This window comes from Pongo abelii, chromosome 13 (genome assembly GCF_028885655.2).
Source record: "Pongo abelii isolate AG06213 chromosome 13, NHGRI_mPonAbe1-v2.0_pri, whole genome shotgun sequence".
In the NCBI taxonomy this organism is placed as follows: domain Eukaryota; kingdom Metazoa; phylum Chordata; class Mammalia; order Primates; family Hominidae; genus Pongo; species Pongo abelii.
Genome location: NC_071998.2, coordinates 32425654 through 32450785, shown reverse-complemented (window position 1 = coordinate 32450785; position 25132 = coordinate 32425654). Strand labels below are relative to the sequence as shown.

Genomic DNA, 25132 nt, shown 5'->3' with positions numbered 1-25132 from the left:
AGAAAGGTGCCTCCTTTTGGTAAAGGAAATGACTTCTGAGTTTAGGATCCAAAGTTATGCTAACTGAGCTGCAATTTCCTACCTTCATTCCCTGGGTGACCACATGTTTTCTCCTTAGTGGTTCATTCTTACTTTAAGGAGTGGAAATTCCTTCTGAGGTTTGAAAAATTATTGAACGCTGAAACATTGCTTCTTTCCTTGTGTTTCCCTGAGGAATTCAATGAGAAATACCTAAGTGTAAAGCAATCACTGCTTGCTTTCTGTTTAAACCAAAATATTTAGCATAAACACAATGCTTTAGCCTATTACAATTGTGTGTTTCTTGAGTTTGAAGATTTCTGTCTTTAAAATGAATTAATATTTTCTCTATTATTTTGCCTCTCTCTCTAATCCTCTGGACTATAATCTCATGTTTCTTCAGTTTCACACCAAATATGTACATTTTTTTTTTCCTTAGCAGGGCTTCTCCAAGATTATTATCAGTGCTATTGTGGTTTAAGACTGTGAGATTGGACTTACTGTCATTTTTCAGAACACTGCTGACTGTGCTAAGGAATGGTAACTCACAAATTACTTCTGTGTCAGAAGGTGGAAAAAAATGTTAAGTCAATTTCTTAAATTAATTAAGAGATAACATTGATATAGGAATAGGCTAGTGCCACAAATAATTATCACTTGAAATTACATAGTCACAAAGGCCAATTAAGGAACCAAATATAGCTAATGAGAAAATTTAATTGATAATGCTTCAAGCTGCTGGTCCTGCTTTTTTTCTAGTTAAATAACAACAATAACAACAAAGAAACAAAAACAACAACAAAACAAAGCAGTGGGCTAATTTTATATTAGAAAGTTCCTCTAGATCTCAGTTGAGGTTTATTTTGTTTTTAGCTACATGAATTCTCTTCTTTTTCTACCTCCTCTGTATGTATTTAGCTTGTTAATTATTTTTTTCAATGAAATGTAGTGTCTTCCACTTTTTAAGAATTCTAAAACTCGAAATAGAGAAATTTCTATACTTCAAAATTTCTGGTTTAAAAAAAAAAAATTCAATCATGCCTGTAATCCCAGAACTTTGGGAGGCCGAGGCGGGTGGATCACGAGGTCAGGAGTTCAAGACCAGCCTGGCCAAGATGGTGAAACCCTGTCTCTACTAAAAATACAAAAATTAGCCAGGCATGGTGGCAGGCACTTGTAATCCCAGCTACTGAGGAGGCTGAGGCAGAGAATAGCTTGAACCCAGGAGGTAGAGGTTGCAGTGAGGCAAGATTGCGCCACTGCACTGCAACCTAGGGGACAGAGTGAGACTCTGTCTCAAATAAATAAATAAATAAATAAATAAATAAAATTAATGTTTTTGTCTTTCATATTTTCTTTTTTGTGGTAGACTATATAATCAATATATTCTGACTGCTCTTCCTATAGAAAACATCTAAAAATTCTGGTTAAAATATAAGATTTTCTTTTGAAAATTAATTGCCAAGCTGGCAACATAGTAAGGAATTTTTATAGCTGAAAAAACAAAACAAAACAAACAAAAAAAAACTGAGAACAGGAACCAAGAGAGGTAAGAGTGTTTCTGAAGCTACTTATCATTTTGAAGGCATTTTCCAATGCCCTATAATTTTAAATTTGGTTTTCCAAGCACCAGCTAGCAGGGATAAGAGAAAACCTAGAGTTAATTAATATAGGGAGAATAATAGGAGACACAGGCATAAAATCTCACCAAGGGAGCTGGAAACAATCCTGTTCTTTTCATACCTGGAGATAGAAGGAGGAAAATGAGGGGAAGAAGAAACAGGAAAAGAAGAAGAAAGAAAAAAAAATGCACACCTCAAATAATCTGTTTTCAGAATTCATACTCACAATCTGATCCTTATAAGGATCTGCAGCCTAAAATTTACATTTGTTGCTTACACTGAAATAATTCAAAATGGAAAATTTATTTGAAAGCAGTACTAAACTGATAGTGTCCCTTGGCCCCTAGCAGAAGAAAACACAAATCCTCTTTGGAGAAATTCAGACACTAAACTCATACCTCAAAAACATCAGTTCGTAGGTTCAAAATTATAAAAGCAGAAGGAAATAAGGCCCCACAAATGAAATAGAAACAACCGAAAACCATATCAGCTCAATAAAGACTTCAAGTATTGGAATTATCAGATTCAGAATATTTATAAATAATATTCAATTGTATAAAAAAATAGAAATGGAAAACAACATAGGATAATGGAGAAAGAGGCCATAAAAATGTTCAGCCAAACTTGAAAGATACCTATATACTACTTTGAGATATGAAAAACATAAGTAAAATTATAAATATACCATAATATTAAACAATATATCAAAGAATCCTCAAGATAAGTAATAAACTGAAATATAGATCTGAAAAAATATCAAAAAGGCAGCACAGAGGGAGAAAATATGCAAACTGTGAAAGTCATGGTACCTAAAAAGTAAGGTTTAGTATTCTATCACTCCCTCTTGACACTTCACCTTCTCTGCAAATCACTTTGCAAAATAAATTTATAAATGTTAAATTTAATAAAATATCATATGCTATCACTATTGTACATATGCCAGCATTATAAAAGCTTGTGTGACACTGTGACATATTCACAAGAGCAAACTCTTATAAATAATATACTGTTAATCTACCCACATGCATGGACAACTCTCAGACTACTAATATAGGTTATTATTCTATATTATAATAATATAGATTATTAACGTATATTAATAATCTAATAAATAGAGATTATTATTTAAAATGGTAAGGAAAACAAAGATTCTATAATTCTATATATAATAGTTATATAATATATATAAAATATATAATTATATATTAATTATATTAATATATAACATATAAAAATATAATATATAATTATAATACAATACAATATTCTATATTATAATAATATAGATTATTAACCTATATTAATCTAATAGAGGTTATTAACCTATATTAATAATCTAATAGAGATTATTATTTAAAATGGTGAGGAAAACAGAGATTTCAAAGAAAAGTAGCAAATGTTATTAACAAGATAGAGTAATTTTTAAAAATTGTATAATATTTATATTTATAAAATTTTAGCTATTAAAGTATTAATTAATATTATCTACTCTGTCCCTCCCAAATGAACTCCTGATGAATTCTCAAGTCAAATGTCATTTTTGTAATGAAGGTATCCAATTCAACTTTTTTGAATTTATTACTTTCTTCAGTTTTGTCATTGTCCACATTGTTGGTTAATAACACATGTCTCTTCTGCTAAATTGGAGCTCTCCATAAGACAGAAAGGAGACTGCAAGCTTTGATCATGAAGTAGAACTATCCCTCATGCCACAAGAGCTATAGAAGGGTTACTTTTCACTATACCAAGGATCATGCAACTCCATTGAGAATCTCCTTAATAAGCCATTCCTTTTTATAATTACAAGATTTAAGCCCACCATTAAAAAGAAATTCCTCCATAAGCCTTTCTACCTTTCGGTATTTTAATGATTATGGCCAGTGTCATCTTGGGTACCCCCCGGTGAAGTCTTTTTGTTAAATCTGTAACTATCTCATCCAAATGCCAAGGGGCACAAGTCTAAATCCTTTGCCCCTTTCAATATTCCTTACCTCACCAATTGATACCACCAACCCCCAAGTTGATTGAGTCTAAAAATTGCAGCTATCCTAGATTCCTTTGCCTTCTGTATGAACAAAACAATTCTTCCTATGTTAAAAAAAAAAAAGTTTCTTGATTTGGACTATTTTGGACTATGATATGAGTGAGAAATAAACTTTTTTTTTTTTTTTTTTTTTTTTTTTTTGAGATAAGGTCTGCCTCTGTTGCCCAGGCTGGCGTGCAGTGTTGTGGTCTTGGCTCACTGCTGCAACCATCCCCCCTAGGCTCAAGCCATCCCCCTACCTTAGCCTCCTGAGTAGCTGAGACTACAGGTGTGTGCCACCACACCTGGCTAATTTTAAAATTTTTTGTAGAGATGAGGTTTCGCCATGTTACCGAGGCTGATCTCAAACTCCTGGGCTCAAGTGATCTATCTACCCTCCTTGGCCTCCTGAAGTACTGGGATTACAGGTATGGGCCACTTTGCCCAGCTGAGAAATCAACTTTTATTATATTAAGCTATTAAAATTTGTGATTGATTTTAGAGCAATTGACCTATCTTGATTTATATACCCTCACCAAATAATCTAGTAGAATTATAATATCATGTAATAATGTCTTACCATGTTTTGCCATTCTTTTACTTTCAGAATATAATTATTCCACCATAGAGTGTGATATTAGAACTCGTAAACTGAAGCCAAAATCACATAACAGGAATTAAATGTCATTTTATAAAATGAGGCCAAAATTTACATGGAAAAGGAAGTCATAGAAATGTAGGATCATAGTTTACTAGAGACTTAAAAAAAACTTGTTAAAACAGTTATTTTTAAGCTGTTTCTCATTTTCTGAAATTGTAATAAGAATCTGTTTTATGTCTAAATCTGCTTTATGCAGCTTTATACTGCAATATGTCAGTTCTTTCTCTGTCTTTTCCAATTCATTCAGCTATTTAAAAACTGAAAGTGTACCTGATCTGCCATTTCTAGGGACTAATTGGTACTTCTGCTAATTGCATGAGGTACAATATCAGGATAATGGCAGTCATCTTATTTTGGGTCATGAGGCTACTGGTACTCCCGGCTCTATAACAAGTCTTTTCATTACCATATAATATCCTTTAAGTGGGTTTTTAAATTTTATCTTCAGGTATTAATTGGTGCCCCCTTGAGTCTAAGAATTGGAAATGTCAAGAGTGACAGCAGTTATCTTGTTGATTGTTCACACTTCCTTTCACTTTTACTACTTGAATATTTGCATTATCTGATTATTTTACCTGTTATTAAATTGGCACAATACAAAACACCTGTCTCTTAACTGTTTTTGCAGGTTGGCCCTAGAATGAGAAATGCATACAGGAAAGCCAACGTTCTAAAAGTTTAAGGAGAAAATGGAATTCCCAGAGCGTGATAGTCAGTTATAAATTTTCAGTGAGTTCAGGATAATTACCAAATTGGAGCCATATTCACAAGCTTTGGAATTTCACCTTTTGCTCATGTTTTATTTCATATTTTAAACTATTTTAAGCTAAACTTGTCTCATATTGTAAATGTATTGATGTTGTCAACCCAAGAAAACTAATGATATTAATCATTTTCTTTTTGTATACATTTCTGTAGTATCATATATATCATTTTTTTTCTCATGGAGAAGGTTTTTGACATGGATTTAGAAATTCAGTAATGTTCCATTTAGCAAAATTTCTCAGATAAAACAAAATTTTGCAGTTACACCGAAGAATATTATTCAGTCTGATTCCAGATAATACAAATCAGAAGGAACAAAAGTGTTAATTTCTCTTAATCTGTAATGTCTTACACCAGTATTATACCAAGGTTGAAAATTGTTTTTATTTTCTTACACGTGCATATGGGGGAGTGGTTTACTGGTAAGAAAAATATTTATTTTTGTTTACCTGCTTGTTTGTGTATCTTTTTAGCAAAGGACTTTACTCTGGCATTTTTGGAAAATTATTATTATTGTTTTTAGATCCAGGGATTGCCACTGGTTTTGGAAATTCACCAGGAGGGGCCACTTAACTACAAAGGCAAATCTATTCTGCTTGTTCCTTCAAATGGATGAGGAGAGTCATTTCTGAATGCTAATGCTGCAAACTGAGATTGTGTTTAGTCATGAAAAAGGAAGGCAGCTTTGAAGACTGACCCTTAGAACCTTGAGACTATTTTCTAAAAGACGATACTTTACCTGAAATCACAATACATACCACAGCTAAGGATGTTTAAGGCAGAAGACCAAATGTTAGGGGACTGAAGTGTGACCTATTGTGATCGACTTGGGTAAGCCAAGAGAATATTCTGATCTGTACTTTTGAAGAGTTCTGAGAAATGAAATAACCTACTTCAACCTTAGTGAATTCTGGAGTCAGAATTCCTCAATTCCAATTCTTACTGGACCTGTTTGGTAGGTGTGTGGCCTGGGCATGCCACGTTGTAACTCTGTGTATCTCTGTTTCCACATCTGTTAAACTGTGATTATAAATGTGATTGTCTTATTCATAATTGAATGAGTTTATAAAGCGTGTAGGAAGTGCTGTTACAAAGAAAATGTCTCAAGGAACATTAGATGTTTTTATTAGCTGTTCAGAGGGCTAGTTATGGGCACATGCTATAACTGAGGTTTTGTACCCTCTCTGGCATCCTGAGAGCTACAATGGCCATCAGCAATGCCAAACTGGCAGAGAGTGGACATAGTCTCTGCCCTATTCACTCTGCTTTAGTGCAAGCCAGGATCATTAGCAAGAGCAGAAGAAAGTTATTCCGGTTGGTAGAATGCCCAGATTTTGCATCTCAGAATATAAGTAATAGGAAACATAGTATCACCAATTTAGGATAGAGGAAACAAAACTTCACATTCTAAGGAGAAGAACCCCATTAGAAAATGAAAAAATAGACTTGGTCTGATTCAACAGATTCTGAAGATACACACTCCATCTCCCTTATCCTGCTTTATGTCACTGTATTGTAGTTATCACCTCTTAACTTAATATATAATATGCTTATTTATTGAATTAACTTCATGCTTTTTCTCTTCAAACTAGAATGAAAGCTCCAGATACAGAACATTCATTTCCTCAGCATTTATAGCAATGCCTCAGTAAATACTCAAATGAATGAATATTAAAATGAAAATAATAAATTTAAATGAGTAAAGATTTTTAACACAGGTCTGATGAAATGGGCTGTAATTATTACATATAGTTAATGAAAACCTGGAGAAAGTAACTTTTTAAAGAAATATATGAAGTCTTTGTACATTATTTAAATAGGTAATTCCTATTTATGAGAAATAGGTAATTCCTGTTTTCATGATTCTTTAACTTTTGATTGTTTGTTTTGCCTTAGGTACTACAAAATTAATACCTCCCATTTGAGGAGTATCTACCATATACCAAATCTAAATTAAGTACTATAAAAACATTATACTAAAATTTATTGCAAATCTATAGCAAAAGTATTGTCGTTATCCATATTTTAAGTTTCAAGAAACTAAGGCTTAAATTCCATTCAACATTATGTTAATACTCATACTTTGATTAGCAAAAACATACTTTCAACTTCAATTTTTTGTGCTTAAAACTTTACAACAACAACTAGGTATGGACTCTAAAACTTAAAAAACAAAGAAATAAATGGCTTTCCAGTAATCTCATTAGGTTAAAGAATGCAAGATACAACAAGTTCTCAGTTAACAAACCTTACAATACAGTAAGTTACAACACAGTTACTCTTACAGTCAGTCCTCACTTAATGATAGGTTCTTGGAAACTATGACTAAGTGAAATTACATACAGCAGGTCCTCAAATAACGTTTTTTTCAACATTACTTTATTATCATGTTGATGAGAAAAAGAAATGGTTTTATTATAGATCATTTTACTTAACATGACTAACAGTTTTCAAGAACCTATACATGATGTTTCTGTATGTAACTTAAATGAAAATTTGGTTCAACCCAATTGAGCTCTTAAAAAGAATGAATGAAGTAAAACTCTATGTAATTAAGAAGTAAATATATTTATATGGATTTTATTAAATTATCAGCAAAATTTTGTTTATGTTAGTCCCCAACTCCAAGTTAAAAACTAAAGTGAAAGTTAACTGAGGCACTGTAGAATGAAAGATTTCTTCAACAGTCAGAAGTTCGTGCAATAAACATTTACTGACCACTAGAAATTGCAACCAAATAAGAAAAGAAAGCAGAGTACTATGACATGCGCAATGAGTATAATACACTATAATACAACAGAATTATTTATTATAATTATCAAATAAATGAATTGGGTTGCCAGCAGAAAGGACAATAAAATAAACAGAAGCATAGAAGCAGCTTGTAATTCAACCTGGGAAATATTTAGGGAAGAGTCTGTATGTATCTACGCCTCTAGCTGCATCCCTCTCTAATAATGAGGAGACTAACCAGCTCAGGTTAAAAGTTTCTGCTGTTTTTAAGACCTGATAGACGGAACCGATAGTATACAACCCTGTGTTTTGGGGAGAAAGTTTAGAAAATATTCCCAGTATGTGTGAAGATTTTGTCCTAACAATGCCAGGTTAAACATTTTCTTAGATTTCCAGGAGTTGATTTCATGTTTTTGTTTCCCTAGGAAAAGTATCCTGATTAATCTGTCTCTTATGCCTTTAAGTATATTCTGATATATGTCAGTTAAAATTTATAGGCACTCAATTGGGAATCCCTTCAGGGTGCTTTGGGAACACAGAGTAAGGAATGGCTAATTTCTCTATTCACATGAACTAAGCAAATTATGTAATTTCTCTTGAGACTCAGTTTCCTTTAAAGTGACTATTCTAATTCACCTCACTAGGTTAAAAAAAAAAAATCGCATATGAAACATTCCCCAGGCACAGAGTAGCTGCCACATTTGCATAGCATCTTTATTGCTATATATCTTAATAAGAATTAGGAAGAAGTATCTAATGTACAAGATACTCTTTTGAGCAATCCTCATTTATTGTTGTCCAACGAAAAGATCATGTTTCAAATCTTCAGCCTAGCAATCAAGCTTGTCCACAATCTGAGCCAAGCCTACTATCCTATCTCAACCTTAATTTCTCTTATCAAACACACACACTATCACGCACATTTTGGAATTCTTCCCCAAGCTGCCTTAGTTCAGAATACACACACAGACACACACTCATACACAGATTTATATATGTTAAATTTAATTATATACATAATTACATAATGCATATATAATCATATAATACATAAGCAATTATATAATATATAATTATATTTTTTCTGCAGAAGACAAATTTTCTATGCATACAGAATCTACTCACTCTTTTTTGGTAACTGAACCTAGCATCTCTATGGGGCTACCCTGTCTCACCATTCTTAGCACTTGTGTTTGAGGCTAGGTAGTCTACTTGCTTAGCTCAGGTATAGTACCCGTGAACTAGATCTGCCAGTTCTCTTATTCTGCATCTCTTGGCTAAAATAATTGGTTTGGAGACAGGAAGAAGATCACAGTAAGAGCAATGAGAAGCAAAGAGGGGTTTTGTTTGTTGTTATCATTTATAGAAAATATATTCTAGCTATTTCTTCTGGAACTGAAAAGTAAAGCCTATAGTTCTGCAATCATGAGCTGAGAACCAGCTTAAACCTCACCAGTGAGATATGCTAAACTTAAAAATGGGGAGAGAGGCCGGGCACGGTGGCTCAAGCCTGTAATCCCAGCACTTTGGGAGGCCGAGGCGGGTGGATCACGAAGTCAGGAGTTCAAGACCAGCCTGACCAATATAGTGAAACCCCGTCTCTACTAAAAATACAAAAGTTAGCTGGGTGTGGTGGCATGCGTCTATAGTCCCAGCTACTTAGGAGGCTGAGGCAGGAGAATCACTTGAACCCAGAAGGTGGAGGTTCCAGTGAACCGAGATTGTGCCACTGCACTGCACTCCAGCCTAGCTGACAGAGTGAGACTCCATCTCAAAAAAAAAAAAAAAAAAAAAAGAGAAAAATTGAGTTTCGATCAAAGTATTTTAAGCCATAAATCCAGTGTCATCTGAAAAAAAAAAAAAAAAAATCTGTTTGAATGGTTTAAGTGAGCCAACACTTTTTTTTTTTCTTCTTGTTTTTCTGTTTAGGTATGCTTGGATCTGTCTTTTGGTCACTTGAAGATTCCTAACTGATGCTTCCCCCATGGTTACAAAAATCTGGAAATTTTACCTATTTCTTTTATTCTCATACGAGTTAACATCTATTCTGGAATATGAACTGTATAAAATTAAAAGTGAACAAAAAGCACAATACAATTTATAACCACAAATAAAGAATTGTGGCAACTATTAAAGGTGTTTAAAGCAAGAATTTTATTTAGGCCAGAAAAGATAGTCAGATTTAAGCTAAAATAACAAAATATTAAAATGCAAGCTAATGGAACTTTAAATCACCCCTCAAACATTTCAATTTTTGTAATTTTGATGTTTTATTGCTAAACAACCTGACATACTTTGTTTCTGTACTGTAGCATTTAAAAATTTCAAAGATTATATTCAATCTGGCACTATAAAATGTTCTATTTTCTGTTAACTTTTAAATGTGATCTTACTTTTATATTTGACATCTGATTCCAGAAGTCATTATCATGTCATTTGAAGAAATATTTATGTTTACCATAGTATTTTGAACAGAATGATGCCTTAAAAAAATACATAAGTTAGCCTATCAAGAAGACAAATTATCTGCATCTGGGTTTCTTAACTCCCCTCCTATTAACATTCTAGCCCTACCTAACTCCTTCATTTATTCTTCTGTTTTCAAACTAGCTCTTAATCACTTCCATCCCCATTTCAGTTGTAAATGCTTCTTTAAGGCCATTCTTTCATTAGAATAAATCCTCCAACCTATTTGAGGACCTCACACTTCACTACTGATTTACAAGTGATTCAATTTTATTAATCAGATGCTTGCCCTGGCTTTGGGATATCTGTACTGTTGTTGCTGGTAGCTATTGATGAAGTGCCCCCTTTCTTTCTCCCCATTTCTTGGAAACTATGCAGGTATTATTTCAGCATTTTATTTCAGAAAGACTGAAATTGGAAAGAACTAGGGAAAATAGAAAATCTTGTAATTGTCTTGAAAAGAGTTATTATTTCACACTGTTAGTTGTGCAAGCTATAGTTGCAGTGGGGATAATGTGACCTATAAAAGATTTGTCTGAAATTCTCCATTAGAAATTCTTTCTTCATAGATTTAAAGCTACTATTTAATTCCCTTTTGGGAGACCAAAGCATGAAACCACTGCATAATGTTCTAAAAGCAAAATTAAACAACACACAGGTAACCACATTAAACAATTATGGGGGTTGATTTTAGTACATATTTGAATGTTTAGAAATTTTCTCTTTAAAATATATTTAAAACACCCTGTATTTTTCTGTTCTAAGGCTGCTGGGAACCCAGTCTGTACCCAGTCTCAGGTATGTCTTTATTAGCAGCCTGAGAACAGACTAATAAGACTGAGTAATTATAAAAAAAAGATGTTTAATTGACTCACAGTTCCACATGACTGGGGAGGCCTCGCAATCATGGTAGAAGGCAAGGAAGAGCAAATAGCATCTTACATGGTGGTAGGCAAGAGGGTGAGTGCAGGGGAACTGCCCTTTTAGAAAACCATCAGATCTCATGAGACTCATCAGATCTCATGAGACTCATCAGATCTCATGTACAAGAAAAAACCTGCCCCCATGATTCAATTACCTACCACTGGGTCCCTCCCACGATACATAGGGGTTATTACAATTCAAGGTGAGTTTTGGATGGAGACACAGAGCCAAACCATATGATTCTGCCCCTGGCCCCTCTCAAATCTCATTTCCCTTTCACATTTTAAAACAAAATCATGCCTTCCCAACAGTCCCCCAAAGTCTTAACTCATTTCAGCATTAACTCAAAAGTCCACACACAGTCCACAGCCTCATCTGAGACAAGACAAGTCCCTTCCACCTATGAGCCTGTAGAAACAAAAGCATGTTAGTTACTTCCTAGATACAATGGGAGTACAGGCACTGAGTAAATACACCTGTTCCAAATGGGAGAAATTGGGCAAAATGAAGAGACTACAGGCCCCATGCAAGTCTTAAATCCAGTGGGGCAGTCAAATCTTAAAGCTCCAGAATGATCTCCTTTGACTCCATGTCTCACATCCAAGTTACGCTGAGCCAAGATGTAGGGTCCCATGGCCTTGGGTGGCTCCACCCCTGTGGCTTTGCAGGGTACAGCCCCACTCCTGGCTGTATTTCATGGGATGACATTTAGTATCTGTGGCTTTTACAGGTGCATGGTGCATGCATGTTAGATCTACCATTCTGGGGTCTGGAGGATGATGGTGGCCCTCTTCTCACAGCTCCACTAGATAGTGTCCCATTGAGGACTCTGTGTGGGGCTCCCACCCCACATTTCCCTCCCGCACTGCCCTAGCAGAGGGTCTCCATGAGGGCTCCGCCCCTGCTGCACACGTCTGCCTGGACATCCAAGTTTTTTCATACATCATCTGAAATCTAAGTGGAGGTTCCCAAACCTCAATTCTTGGCTTCTGGGCACCCACAGGCTCAACAGCACATGGAAGCTGCCAAGGCTTGGGTCTTGCACCCTCTGAAGCCACAACCTGAGCTGTATGTTGGCCCCTTATAGCCACAGCTGGAGCAGCTGGGATGCAGGGCACCAATTCCCTAGGCCACACAGCAGGGGGGCTCTGGGCCCATTGAACCATAAACCATTAATTTTTTCCTCCTACGCCTCCAGGCCTGTGATGGGAAGGGCTGTCGGGAAGGTCTCTGACATGCCCTGGAGACATTATCTCCATTGTCTTGGTGATTAACATTTGGTTCTTCATTACTTATGCAAATGTGGCCGGTTGGAACTTCTGCCCAGAAAATGGGTTTTTCTTTTCTACTGCATTGTTAGGCTGCCAATTTTCCAAATTTTTATGCTGTGTCACCTCTTGAATGCTTTGCTACTTAGAAATTTCTCCCACCAGATACCCTAAATCATCTCTCTCAAGTTCAAAGTTCCACAGATCTCTATGGCAGGGGCAAAATGGCACCAGTCTCTTTGTAGAACAAGAGTGACCTTTATTCCAGTTCCCAAAAAGTTCCTCATCATCTAAGTCCACCTCAGCCTGGAACTTATTGTCCATATTGCTATCGGACTTTTGGTCAAAGCCTTTCAATAATAATAAGTCTCTAGGAAGTTCCAAACTTTCCCACATCTTCCTATCTTCTGAGCCCTCCAAGTTTCTAGGAAGTTCCAAACTGTCCCACATTTTTCTATCTTCTTCTGAGCCCTCCAAACTGCTCCAACCTCTACCTGTTACCCAGTTTCAAAGTTGCTTCCACATTTTCAAGTATCTTTACATCAGTGCCCCACTACCTGGTATGAATTTACTGTATTACTCTATTCTCTTGCTGCTAATAAAGACATATCTGAGACTGGGTACTTATAAAGGAAAGAGGTTTAATTGACTCACAGTTTCATATGACTGGGGAGGCCTCACAATCATGGAGGAAGGCAAGGAAGAGCAAGTCACATCTTACATGGCGGCAGGCAAGAGGGTGTGTACAGAGCAACTGCCCTTTTATAAACCCATCATATCCTATGAGACTTATACACTGTCATGAAAACAGCAAAGAGAAAAACTCACCTGCATGATTCTATTACTCCCCACTGGGTCGCTCCCATGACACATGGGGATTATTACAATTCAAGGTGAGATTTGTGTGGGGACACAGAGCCAAACCATATCACATACTAAAGATTATATATAGATACACACACATATGCATAGACTATACATTTATGATCTATTGTACATGTATGTGACTCTATATATAAAATAGTTCATGGCCCAGGCCACTCATTGGCTTTATTTTACCACAGTGATACAGATCCATGTACTATTTCCACATCTGTTCCAAGCTTTCCATGCCTTTTACTGAAGACAGATTAGGCTGCATCTCCTTTGCAATGTTTGACAGTGTAAAATCAGAGAAAAGGGTGTGAAAGACTTGCATAGTTATATTTTGAGCTGAAACCAAGTTTTGTAAAACAGTTTTCACCAGACAGCCTGCATTGGGTGATGGAGGAATGGGGTGAAAGATGGGAAGGGGAATTATTAGTTTGCACTTAGTTATTATTCAATGAATTATTTCCATAAAACAAAACAAAGGAAGAGTGAATGGTAGCATTTGGGTATTAACTTCACATAAAATTTCTGAGAGAAAATAAACAAATGTTGAGTAGGAAGATTGGCGTTTTTGTGTTGGCTCCATCTAATTAATGATCAAATTTGTAAAATTCACTTAAAATTTAGTTTTCTTACCTGTCAAATGGGCTTAACATGTCTACCTAGAAAAGTTGTTGTGAAAGCTGAATGGAAGAAAGCACAGAAAGACCTACTGCTCTCTGGCACAGCAGGGTTTCTCTTCCTCTTTTCCACATTTTTTGATGGAGTCAAGACCATATGGGCCGATACCCAAATTTCCTTTGTTAAGAGAGTGGAGGGATACCATACTCCTCTGAAGGAGAAAAAAAGGCATTTTTGAGTCATGAAAGCTCAGAATTTTTTATACTTAATATATATATATATTTTTTATATATATGTATATACAATATATATAATATATCTATTTATATATTATATATAAAATATATAATATATCTTATATATAAATATATATTATATATATAAAATATACATAATATATATAAAAAATATATATATATATACCATGATTGCTATAGTTTTATATATGGTCATAAGTTGCTTAACAATGGGGATACATTCTGAGAAATGCATTCATAGGCAATTTCGACCTTGTGAGAAATGCATTCATAGGCAATTTCATAGGCAACATCATAGAGAGCATTTACACAAACCCAAATAGTATAGCTTACCACACACCTAGGCTGTATGACATAACCTATTGCTGTTAGGCTGCAAATGTGTAAGCATGTTACTGTGCTGAATACTGCAGGCAATTGTAACACAAAGGTAAGTATTTGTGCATGTAAATGTAGAAAATGTACAGTGAAAATACTGTATAAAATATTATTTTGGTGAGTGGTGAGGATGGAGACAGGTCTTACTCTGTCACCCAGGCTGGAGTACAGGGGTGCAATCATGGCTCACTGCATCCTGAAATTCCTGACCTCAAGCTATCCTCCTGCCTCAGGCTCTCTAGTAGCTAGGAACATAGATATGTACCATCACACTTGGCTAATTTTTAAATTATTTTGTAGAGACAAGGTCTTGCTATGTTGCCAGGCTGGCCTAGAACTAACGGCTTCAAGGCCTGCCTTGGCCTCCCAAAGCACTGAGACCATAGGTATGAGTCATCGTGCTTGGCCCCGTATTATTTTATAGGACCACATTAGTTTATGTGGCCCATTGTTGACTGAAATATCCTTATGTGCAAACTATATGTAGAAATAAAGTAACCTTAATGTGTTGGTCCTGAAAGGTGTCTTGTCATTCACTGGATGTAGACATTTCTGACTGGTTGGAGCTAATAAAGTGCTCTTCATAGAGCCAGGGCTTAGAGTCATAATTCACACATATGTAAATTCTACAATACACACCTTAATTTTCACTCACTCTAATTTACTAAGCTTTGTAATGTATCCACATAAATATAATCACTGTGAACAAGGTATATTCTTTAAATATCTTGACAGTGTTCCACTGTGTCCAGTCACTCAGAATATAAAAAGAATCCCAAAGAGGTCCTCAGCATTTAGTACTTCCAAACAAATGTAATTCCATTCATATAATTTATATATAATTCTACCAAATGCATTTTGTTTTAAATATTTCCTATATCTCTTTTGTTTGCCAAGACAATATTTAGCCCCAATGGTCATTTATAAGATCCTTGTATGGGTCTGTTTTGTTCATTCTTCTGTCTTCATAATGACTTGTGAAGCCTTTTGATGCTGCTATTTTTTGCCCTCTTTCATGTACTTTAATTCATGGATCTCCTTAGAAGAGTTAAAGGACATTAAAGGTAATATTTCTAAATGCTCATTTTAATTCTTCCTACTGTCTGGCCTATATAGACTATAGGTCAATGCAACATTACTTCTGTACTTCATTCGTATCTATTGGAATTATATCTGAGATTGATTCTTTTAGATTTTAAAATTTTAAATTTAATGTGCAATCATTCATTACATTTAATCTCTTTGCATTTTGTCCTTCTAAACTTTAGTTTTTTCCATTAATTTGTCCCCAATTTTGGCAACACCTTTACTGGTATTACTAATCATTGTACATGGCTCTCATGCTTTCTATGTTTAATTTAATTTTACTTATTTTATTTTTTTGAGTTGGAGTCTTGCTCTCACCCAGGCTAGAGTACAATGGCATGATCTCGACTCACTGCATCCTCCATCTCCTGGGTTCAAGCAATTCTCCTGTCTCAGCCTCCCGAGTAGCTGGGACTACAGGCATGTTCCACCACGCCTGGCTAATTTTTTGTATTTTTAGTAGAGATGGGGTTTCACCATGTTGGCCAGGCTGGTCTTGAACTCCTGACCTCAAGTGATCCACCCACGTTGGATTCCCAAAAGCATGAGCCACCGTGCCTGGACTGTTTTTTTGTTTGTTTGTTTTTTGTATTTTCCAGATTCAATCTTCATATGCTGTATCTTAAGTTTCCATCAGTCTAAGTCCATTTCCTAACTCTCCATGTAGATCTCTTTTATGTACATTAGTGATTGTCCAGGCCTCCATTGCTAATCTAGCTTTCCTTCAGTCTTTTGAGGTATTATACATTTTATGTGGACTTTACAGGCGTAGTTTCTAACTTGTTAAGACTTTGAAATCACTTGTCAGCAAGGTCAAGCTAATGTTCCATAGGGTAACGTTAGTGATAGTGTTGCTCCATCATCTCTGTGAGATTCCCATTTAGTTTATCCTTTGATTATTATATTCTCCTTGGATACAGAAAAGTATTACTTCAGCCAGTGTCACACTTCAAACTCTGTACTATTCCAGATGTGTGCTTTGAAAACCATGATCCCATTCAAAGAAAATTTGAATATGTTGTTCTTGGATAACTCTCAGTCATTATAAATATCAATATGATATGTTGTACTGTGTTAATTCCATATTTTAGTGGTTTCATTGCCCTGTTTTTTTGTTTGTTTTTTAATTTCTTTGAATCCCCTGTTTCCATGTAACTTTACGTGGTCTTAAACTTCATTCTAGTCTTCTCTTGTGACCTGACTATGTGGAACTTTTCAGTTAGTAGTTACTAATGACCACGGACTGAAGTCCTTGGTATCTTTGACTATATTTAGGGTGAGTTGTAGAACATAAAAGCATTGTAGATGTCTTGGTCAATGTAGACTTTTTAATCGTTTTCTATTAGATAATAATCCAGTCTAATATCCAGTGTGAACTTTTAGCTACTTCAATTAAATGCTTTGTTTCTTCTTTGAACATTGAAAGTTTTCCTTGAATACTTTTTATTTATAATTGAGATACCATACTGTATAGAATCCATAATCCTTTCTAATAGATTCAATATTTTTACATGCCTTTATTAATTAATTTTTATCTTTTATTTTAGGTTCGGGGGTACATATGCAGGTGTGTTATATAGGTAAACTCATGGGGGTTTGTTGTACAAATTATTTCATCACCCCGTTAATAATCATAGTACTCAACAATTATTTTTTTTCTGCTCCTCTCCCTCCTCCTAACCTTCATTCACCCTCTGGTAGGAGCCAGTGTGTGTCGTTCCCCTCTTTGTGTTCATGTGCATGTGTTCTCATCATTTAGCTCCCACTTAAAAGTGAGAATATGTAGCATTTGGTTTTCTGTTTCTCCATTAGTTTGCCAAGGATAATGGCCTCTAGCTCCATCCATGTTCCTGTAGAAGACATAATTTCATTCTTTTTTTATGGAGGTTTAGTATTCCATGGTGTATATGTACCACAATTTCTTTATACAGTCCACTATTGATGGGCATTTTGGTTGATTCCATGTCTTTGCTATTGTGAATAGTGATACAATGAACATACATGTGCATGTGTCTTTATAATAGAATGATTTATATTCCTTCAGGTATGTTCCAAGTAATGGGATAGCTGGGTCAAACAGTAGTTCCTTTTTAAGCTCTTTGAGGAACTGGCACACTGTCTTACACAATGGTTGAACTAGTTTACACTCCCACCGACAATGTATAGGCATTCCCTTTTTACTGAAACTTCACCAACATCTGTTATTTTTTTACTTTTTAGTAATAACCATTCTGATTGGTGTGAGACTGTATCTCATTGTGGTTCTGATTTGCATTTCTCTACTAATCAGTGATACTGAGACTTGTTCATATACTTATATCTGTTTATGAAGAGTGTCTGTTCATGTCCTTTGTCCACTTTTTAATGGGATTGTTTGTGTTTTTTCTTGTAAATTTGTTCAAGTTCCTTATAAATGCTGGATATTAGATCTTTCTCAGATGCAGAGTTTGCAAAAAATTTCTCCCATTCTGTAGGTTGTCTGTTTACTCTGTCAATAGTTTATTTTGCTGTGCAGAAGAACTTTAGTTTATTAGATCCTATTTGTCAATTTTTATTTTTGTTGCTATTGTTTTTGGAATCTTTGTCATGAAATCTTCCCCAGGGCCCATGTCCAGAATTTTATTGCCTAGATTGTCTTTCAGGGTTCTTATAGCTTTGAGTTTTAATTTAAGTAAGTCTTTAATCATTCTTGAGTTGATTTTTGTATATGGTGTAAGGAAGAGCAGTCCAGTTTCAATCTCCTTCATATGACTAACCAGTTATCCCAGAACCATTTATTGAACAGGGATTCCTTTCTGCATTGCTTACTTTTGTCAGTTTTGCTGAAGATCAGATAGTTGTAGGGGTGTGGCCCTATTTCTGGGCTCTGCATTCTGTTCATTTGGTCTATGTGTCTGTTTTTGTTCTAGTACCATGCTGTTTTTGTTACTGTAGCCTTGCTTCCTGTTCCCGAGACATTACATTCTGCTGGCCTAGAGGTCTTAGTTCCAGAGGGAGGAACATTGCCACCAGGAAACACAACGATTCCATTAAACTGGAAGTTAAGATTGCCACATGGATGCTTTGGGGTCCTCCTACCTTTAACTCAACAGACTAAGAAGAGAGTTACAGTGTCAGCTGGGTGATCAACCTGGACTATCAAGATGAAATCAGTCTACTACTCCACAACAGAGGTAGGAAAAGTATGCATGGAATACAGGAGATCTCTTGGGGTGTCTCTTAGTTTTACCATGTCCTGTGATTAAGGTAAATGGGAAACTACAACAGCCCAATCCAGGCAGGACTACAAATGGTTCAGACCCTTCAGGAATGAAGGTTTGGGTCACTCCACCAGGAAGAAAAACACAACCTGATGGGGTGTTTGCTGAAGGCAAAGGGAATACAGAATGGGTAGTCGAAGAAGGCAGTCATCAATACCAGCTATGATCACATGACCAGCTGCAGAAATGAGGACTGTCATTGTCATGAGTATTTCCTCATTCTTTTGTTTAAAACATGTTTGTGCATGTATACATGTACTAAGAAAATAGATTCATTTTATTTTATCATGTGACATAAGATTTATTGACTTCACATCAGCCTTTAAGTATTGCTAACTTTATGTAATAGTATTTGGGTTGGAGATTGGTATGTTTCCGGTTGTATGAAGGATAGTTGTATTATGTTTGGTGTAACTATATCCTTATTATTGTCTTTATTTGAAGATTACATATGATCCCGGGAGATGTATATGGGTTCAAGTTGACAAGGGGTCAACCTGATTTGATTGAAGAATGCAAAGTATTGATCCTGGGTGTGTCTGTGAGGGTGTTGCCAAAGGAGATTAACATTTGAACTAGTGGGCTGGGAAAGGTAGACTCACCCTTAATCCGGGCGGGCACCATCTAATCAGCTGCCATCAAGGCTAGAATATAAAGCAGGCAGAAAAATGTGAAAAGACAAGACTGGCCTAACTTCCCAGCCTACATCTTTCTCCTGTGCTGGATGCTTCCTGCCTCAAACATCAAACTCCAAGTTCTTCAGTTTTGGAACTTGGACTGGCTTTCCCTGCTCCTCAGCTTGCAGATGGCCTATTGTGGGACCTTGTAATCATGTGAGTTAATACTTAATAAACTCCCCTTTATGTACATGTACTAGGATATATATATATATGTATACATGTACTAGGATATATATACACACACACACACACTACATATACTACATACACTAGGAGATATATATATATATGTATATGTATATATATGTCCCTCTAGAGAAACCAGGCTAATACACCATGAGAGTTTAGTTCCATCTATGCATTTGTCTCAACTCTATGGGTTGCTGAATACTGACTGTTAGGGTATTTTTTTTTCTAGTTTCAATAAATTTTCTATTGTCTTAATATTTATTTGATTTCCTCTTATTTTGCCACTGAATGTGAACTGGTCTCCTTGTCACTCTGTAAGTCACTTCATATAAACTATGAACCGTTCATTGTATTTTGCATCATATGTATGAATAAAGCAGCTGTATTTAACAAAAATATATCTATAAAGTTTAATTCTTGTTCTCTCATACATGTCTGTAAAACACGGAGCACTTGAAGGAATGATGATTTAGGGAAATTTTTATATCCAAAGAAATGTTTCAATTTTCGCCTTTTTGCCATTCTTATACATCTAAATAGTTCTCTTCCATGAGCTCATTCTAAAACCTTACCTATCCAGCTATAGTTTCACCCATATGCAAATTAGGCAACCTAAGTTGTTCTTCTTGGCAAGATGTGATACCTTTCACAGGATGGGAGCATCCTTTTGGTTTAATGCTGATAAAGTACTTTAGCCAAAAGTAGGGCTTATAGTCATAATTTGAACATGCAGAAACTCTAAAACATCAATTTACTTAGTTCACCCATCTCCACCTGCAAAATGCAGCGTGATCTCTCCATTTCCTTCTACCTACACTACCGTTCTCTAGCCCAGGTTCTATAACCTGTACCTGTATCACTGCAATCATTGGTCTCTCCTATTCCTCTCTTGCACATTCTGATCTCATCTCTATACTGCAGAGAGAGTTAGCTGAATGCCCAGTTCATATAAAATTGAAATTCTCATCGGAGTCTTCAGGGCCCTGCCTGAACTACTCTCTGCTTAGATCTCCCACGTGATCTCTTATCACTCATGCACATACATTCTCAGGGGGTGCCTGCCAGTTCTGTACCCAATGAGCTTTTGCTCACAAAACACCATTTGCCATTGTTTTTCTATCGTTCTGAGTTTTTCTACCCCAAAGTTATTCCAGTGCTGACTCTTTCTTGTTCTCAGGCCTGAGACTAAATTGCATCTTCTTACAGAAGATTTCTCTGACTAGCCCCCTAAATTAGAGCCACTCTGTCATTTTCTATGGTTTATTTGTTGTGTATTTCTACATTCTTGCCTAAAATGTTATTTCCATGATTTCAGAAACTGTTCCTTATTTTTATTATATCCCCAGGACCCAGCATAGTGCTCTACAAATAATAAACAATCGGTATCTGGTTTTAAAAAAGAATACATGAATAAATTATGGAAAGATGTGAGTTCTACCTTACTACGCTCATCTCTGGTTTTTGACTCACATTCCAATTACAAATCTTATAGATGAAAAGCAATGTTGAGAATCAGACAGGGAAGATATATAATCAAACAGAATGTCCCACAAAGCAAAAGAAAGAAAGAAGTCATTTCCAAATACTTTACCCTCTAGTTATGACATTGCAACTGGAGAAAACTCCTATGCAAATTCAGTCATGCAAGCCCCATTTAGCTCAGGAAAATGTGTAGAAATTGATTGAGTGAGCAGCTGGTGAGATTGTAGTCAGGCTCTCTGGAAGTTAATTGGGAAGCGTTGTGAAAAATCCTGACATTGAACATGGAGCTATACTGACTTCCATTGTGCCCCAGACACTCATCACACACAGTTGCTCTCCACTATTACAAAATAACTGGATACCTCAGAGTCTCTGATGACTCTCATCAATAGCCTGCTAAGAAAACGGAGGAGGAGAGAGTGATGAGCCGGAGCTAGGACTTTTATAATTGGAATGAAAAAGTCCCTAATCTTGTGGGTTTTTACTTCCTTCATGAAATATTTTTATTCTCCAATGGAAAAAAACAAAAAAACAACAAAAAAAAAACTCCCCTCCAGGGTCTCCTTTTGTATTATTCTGATGGAAAATCTAGAATTGAAATTAAATTGCTTTTTTTCCTAGTGTTTAACTGATGTATTTATATCAGTTAGGTATTGTCATGAGAAAAGCACCCCAAATTTAGTCCTTAAAATACCAAGTGGCCGTTAATTATTTCTCACAAATCTGTGGTTCAGCTTGACGGAGCTGTTGTTCTGGAGTGGGCCTGCTCATCTGTCTTTGATGACCTGACAGTCTGGGGGTCTAGGATGGCCTCATCTGCAGTGGCAGGGCTCCTCGCCACGTGTTTCTCACATCTTTAGTAACTATTATATTCTAGTCATTGAGCTCTGTGCTGGGAATATAAAGATCAATAAAACTATTTGACCTTGAAAAATTTAGAGACTGAAAGAGGGAAATAGATATATAAACAAATAATACATTTAAATAGCAGGGGCACTATGAGAGAAGTCTGTGGTGCATAGGAGGGATGACAGAAAGGAAATACTTGGTCTTAAATGGAGTAAATGGGAGGAATCAGGATGGACTTTATACATGATATCCTTAAATCAAGTCTTAGTATACAAGGAACATTTTGCAAAGTCTCTAAGCTAAGAAACAGGATCCCAGGCAGAAAGGACAGCAGAATAAAAGCACAGAATTATAGAAGATGCATTATTTCATTGAACCTGGCAAGTGTGATGTAGGAATTGAGTAGTATGAAATAAAACTGGAGAAGTAGATGAGGGTCAGGGGAAGCTCTGTGTGTGAGGCTGAGTTTAAATATTGCTTTAAACATTAAAATAATAATAATGGTAATGGTAATGATAATAAATTATCACCAATATTTATAATGTTTTTCCTATGAGCTAGGCACTCTCCCAAATTGTTTCAATAACTTTTCTCATGTAATGTTACCTTATGACATGACTCAGTTGTAAATAGGATGCTCTGGGTGACATTACCCCATTTTCAATATTACCATTATCCCCATTTTCAGTGTGGTTCTTAAGGCTAGGAATGTTAAATAATGTATACATAATTAAGATAAGTATGTAGCACAGCAGGATTTAGCCCCATATTAATCAGTCCAAATTTGTAACCACTAGGGTCATATTTCCTATCCATGACAAGACAATTGATAGATTTAGATAGAGAAAGAATATGATCAGTATTGCACATTATAAAAAACTTGTTTGCAGTAATGTGGAAGAGAGAAGAGATTAAACAGACAGTAACCATTTAATAAGCTTTGGAAATAGTCCTGGTTAGAAATATTGAAGATTTGAAATAATACATTAGCAGTGGGGATAGAACTAGGGAGACTGATTCAAGATCTGTTAAGAGGATGTGGGAACATATTGGATATATAAGAAGAGGAAGAAGGCCAAAATGACTCCAAGGTTTCTGAGTTAAGTGACTGAATAGAAAGTGATAGCAAAGGTGCTATATAGCATAGAGGTTAAGCCCAGATTCTGGAGACTACCTTAGTTTGGACCCCAGCTTTGCCGCTTAAGTGCTTCAATTTCTTCATATGTATAGTGGGGTAATACCTACTTCAGTAAGTTGTTGAGAGGAATAAATAATTAAGTGTATATGAAGTGCATAGTAGATTGCCTGATACACAGTTAACTCTCAATAAATGTTACATACTATTCACTGAGAAAAGAGGAACAAGGATAGGGGAGAGGTTGGTGAGTAGAATTTGAGGCATGTGTAGGATGAGGTTCACTTGAATCAATAGTTCTCTAGAATTCCAGAGAGAGGTCTATGCTAAACAGACAGATTTTGGAGCCATTACCATATAGACAGTTGTTGAAGTCTTGTATTGTGAGAACATAGGAAAATAAGAGAAAAGCAACATTTTAGTGATGAGGAGAATAAAATACTGAGAAACAATAGGGAAGGAAGAGAAGGAGTCAAGAAAAGAATAGCTTTTGAAGTGATTAGGCACTAGACATCATCAAATACTACGAAGGTTAATATGTGCATGTCTACCAGGCATTTCTAATTTAACTGTCCAAAAGAGATGTTTGTGATTTTTCCAGCCACTTTCCCAATCTCAGTAGATGGCACTAGTATTCTTCCAGGGGGTAAGGCCAAAATCATGGCACCATTCTTGATTATTTTTTTTCTCACTTCAATCTTGTAGTAATCAAACCTTCAAAATACAAAAAATAAAATTTTGAACTAACTCCTCATTGCCTACACTACTAATCCCTAGTCAAAAAAAGAATACACAAATGTTCCTTTCTATTACTGAGAACATAATATTAAATAAAGTTGAAACCTCCATATATGCTAAATCCCCAACTTAAGCTGTTTACCCGGTTTCATAGCATATAACAGAGTTCTAAACTAGTAATCAGCATCCTGGAAATATTTATTTAATTTAAATTAACCAATGTATCACATAAGGATGAGGAGCTATAAAATCTTTATAGGCTAGTTAATTTTGGCAAAACAATATTTCTGAATTTACAATAATGCTAAACAATTCTAAAAAAAACTTTGACAGACCAACATGCTTCTTAAGCATCTCAATAAATTGTTACATTGTGTAAACATCTTGTGGAGAATTTTTGTCACCCAGGGCATCCTATATACAATTGAGTTTATAATTATTTATATATCTGTTTATGCTAAAGTGTAGTTAGTATTTCTACTTTCTAATAATTTAAATTATTTTTGTTTCCCTTTGATTCTGGCTTCCTGAAAGCTTAGAGAAAAATATGAATAGCATTTCTTGTGTTGACCTACTTTGAAATCTCTTTACTTGGTTCTGATGTCACATATTTTACTAGTTTATTAAGTATGCCTTTTATTACAAGCTAGCTAAAATTCTTTGCAGAAGAGGTACATTACAAGCAAATATATTAAAGTCCAAGAGGGAGTCTTGCATGGATCAATGCTGAGACACATGACTGATTGAAGAAATGGTTATTATGTGACAACTCTATAGTGGCCTTCTCTGTGCTCCAGGCAGATGGTGATTCTGAAATTAGTATAGAATGCTCAAGGACACCTAACAGGAAAAAAAGCAAAAAGGATTTTGTTCAGGGACCAGGAGTCTCATGAGAAAAAAAAAAAATGTGTGTGTATATATATTATATAATATATATATTAAAAACACGATAAACTAGATGAAGTCTACACATATTTGATATGTTGTGTCTCCTAAAAGAAGTCAGATCATAGGAAAGAGCACTGGGTCCCCAAGGAAAACTCTGGCTAAGTTGGGAAGTACACTTGTGTAATGAGCCAGTCACAGCTGCCCAGCCTTGGAGGTTCT

General features: G+C 35.5%; 2 long non-coding RNA genes across 2 annotated transcripts in view; one reads left to right on the top strand and one right to left on the bottom strand.

Moving 5' to 3' along the window:
* LOC129047817 (uncharacterized) overlaps positions 1-25132 on the bottom strand; it is a 1037663-nt gene that overhangs the window by 203319 nt on the left and 809212 nt on the right. The gene's annotated exons all lie outside the window — the stretch shown is intronic.
* LOC134759769 (uncharacterized) lies at positions 4662-10660 on the top strand. The gene is made up of 3 exons (XR_010136500.1): positions 4662-5053; positions 5613-5920; positions 9752-10660. It is a non-coding gene; the product is annotated as an uncharacterized LOC134759769 (long non-coding RNA).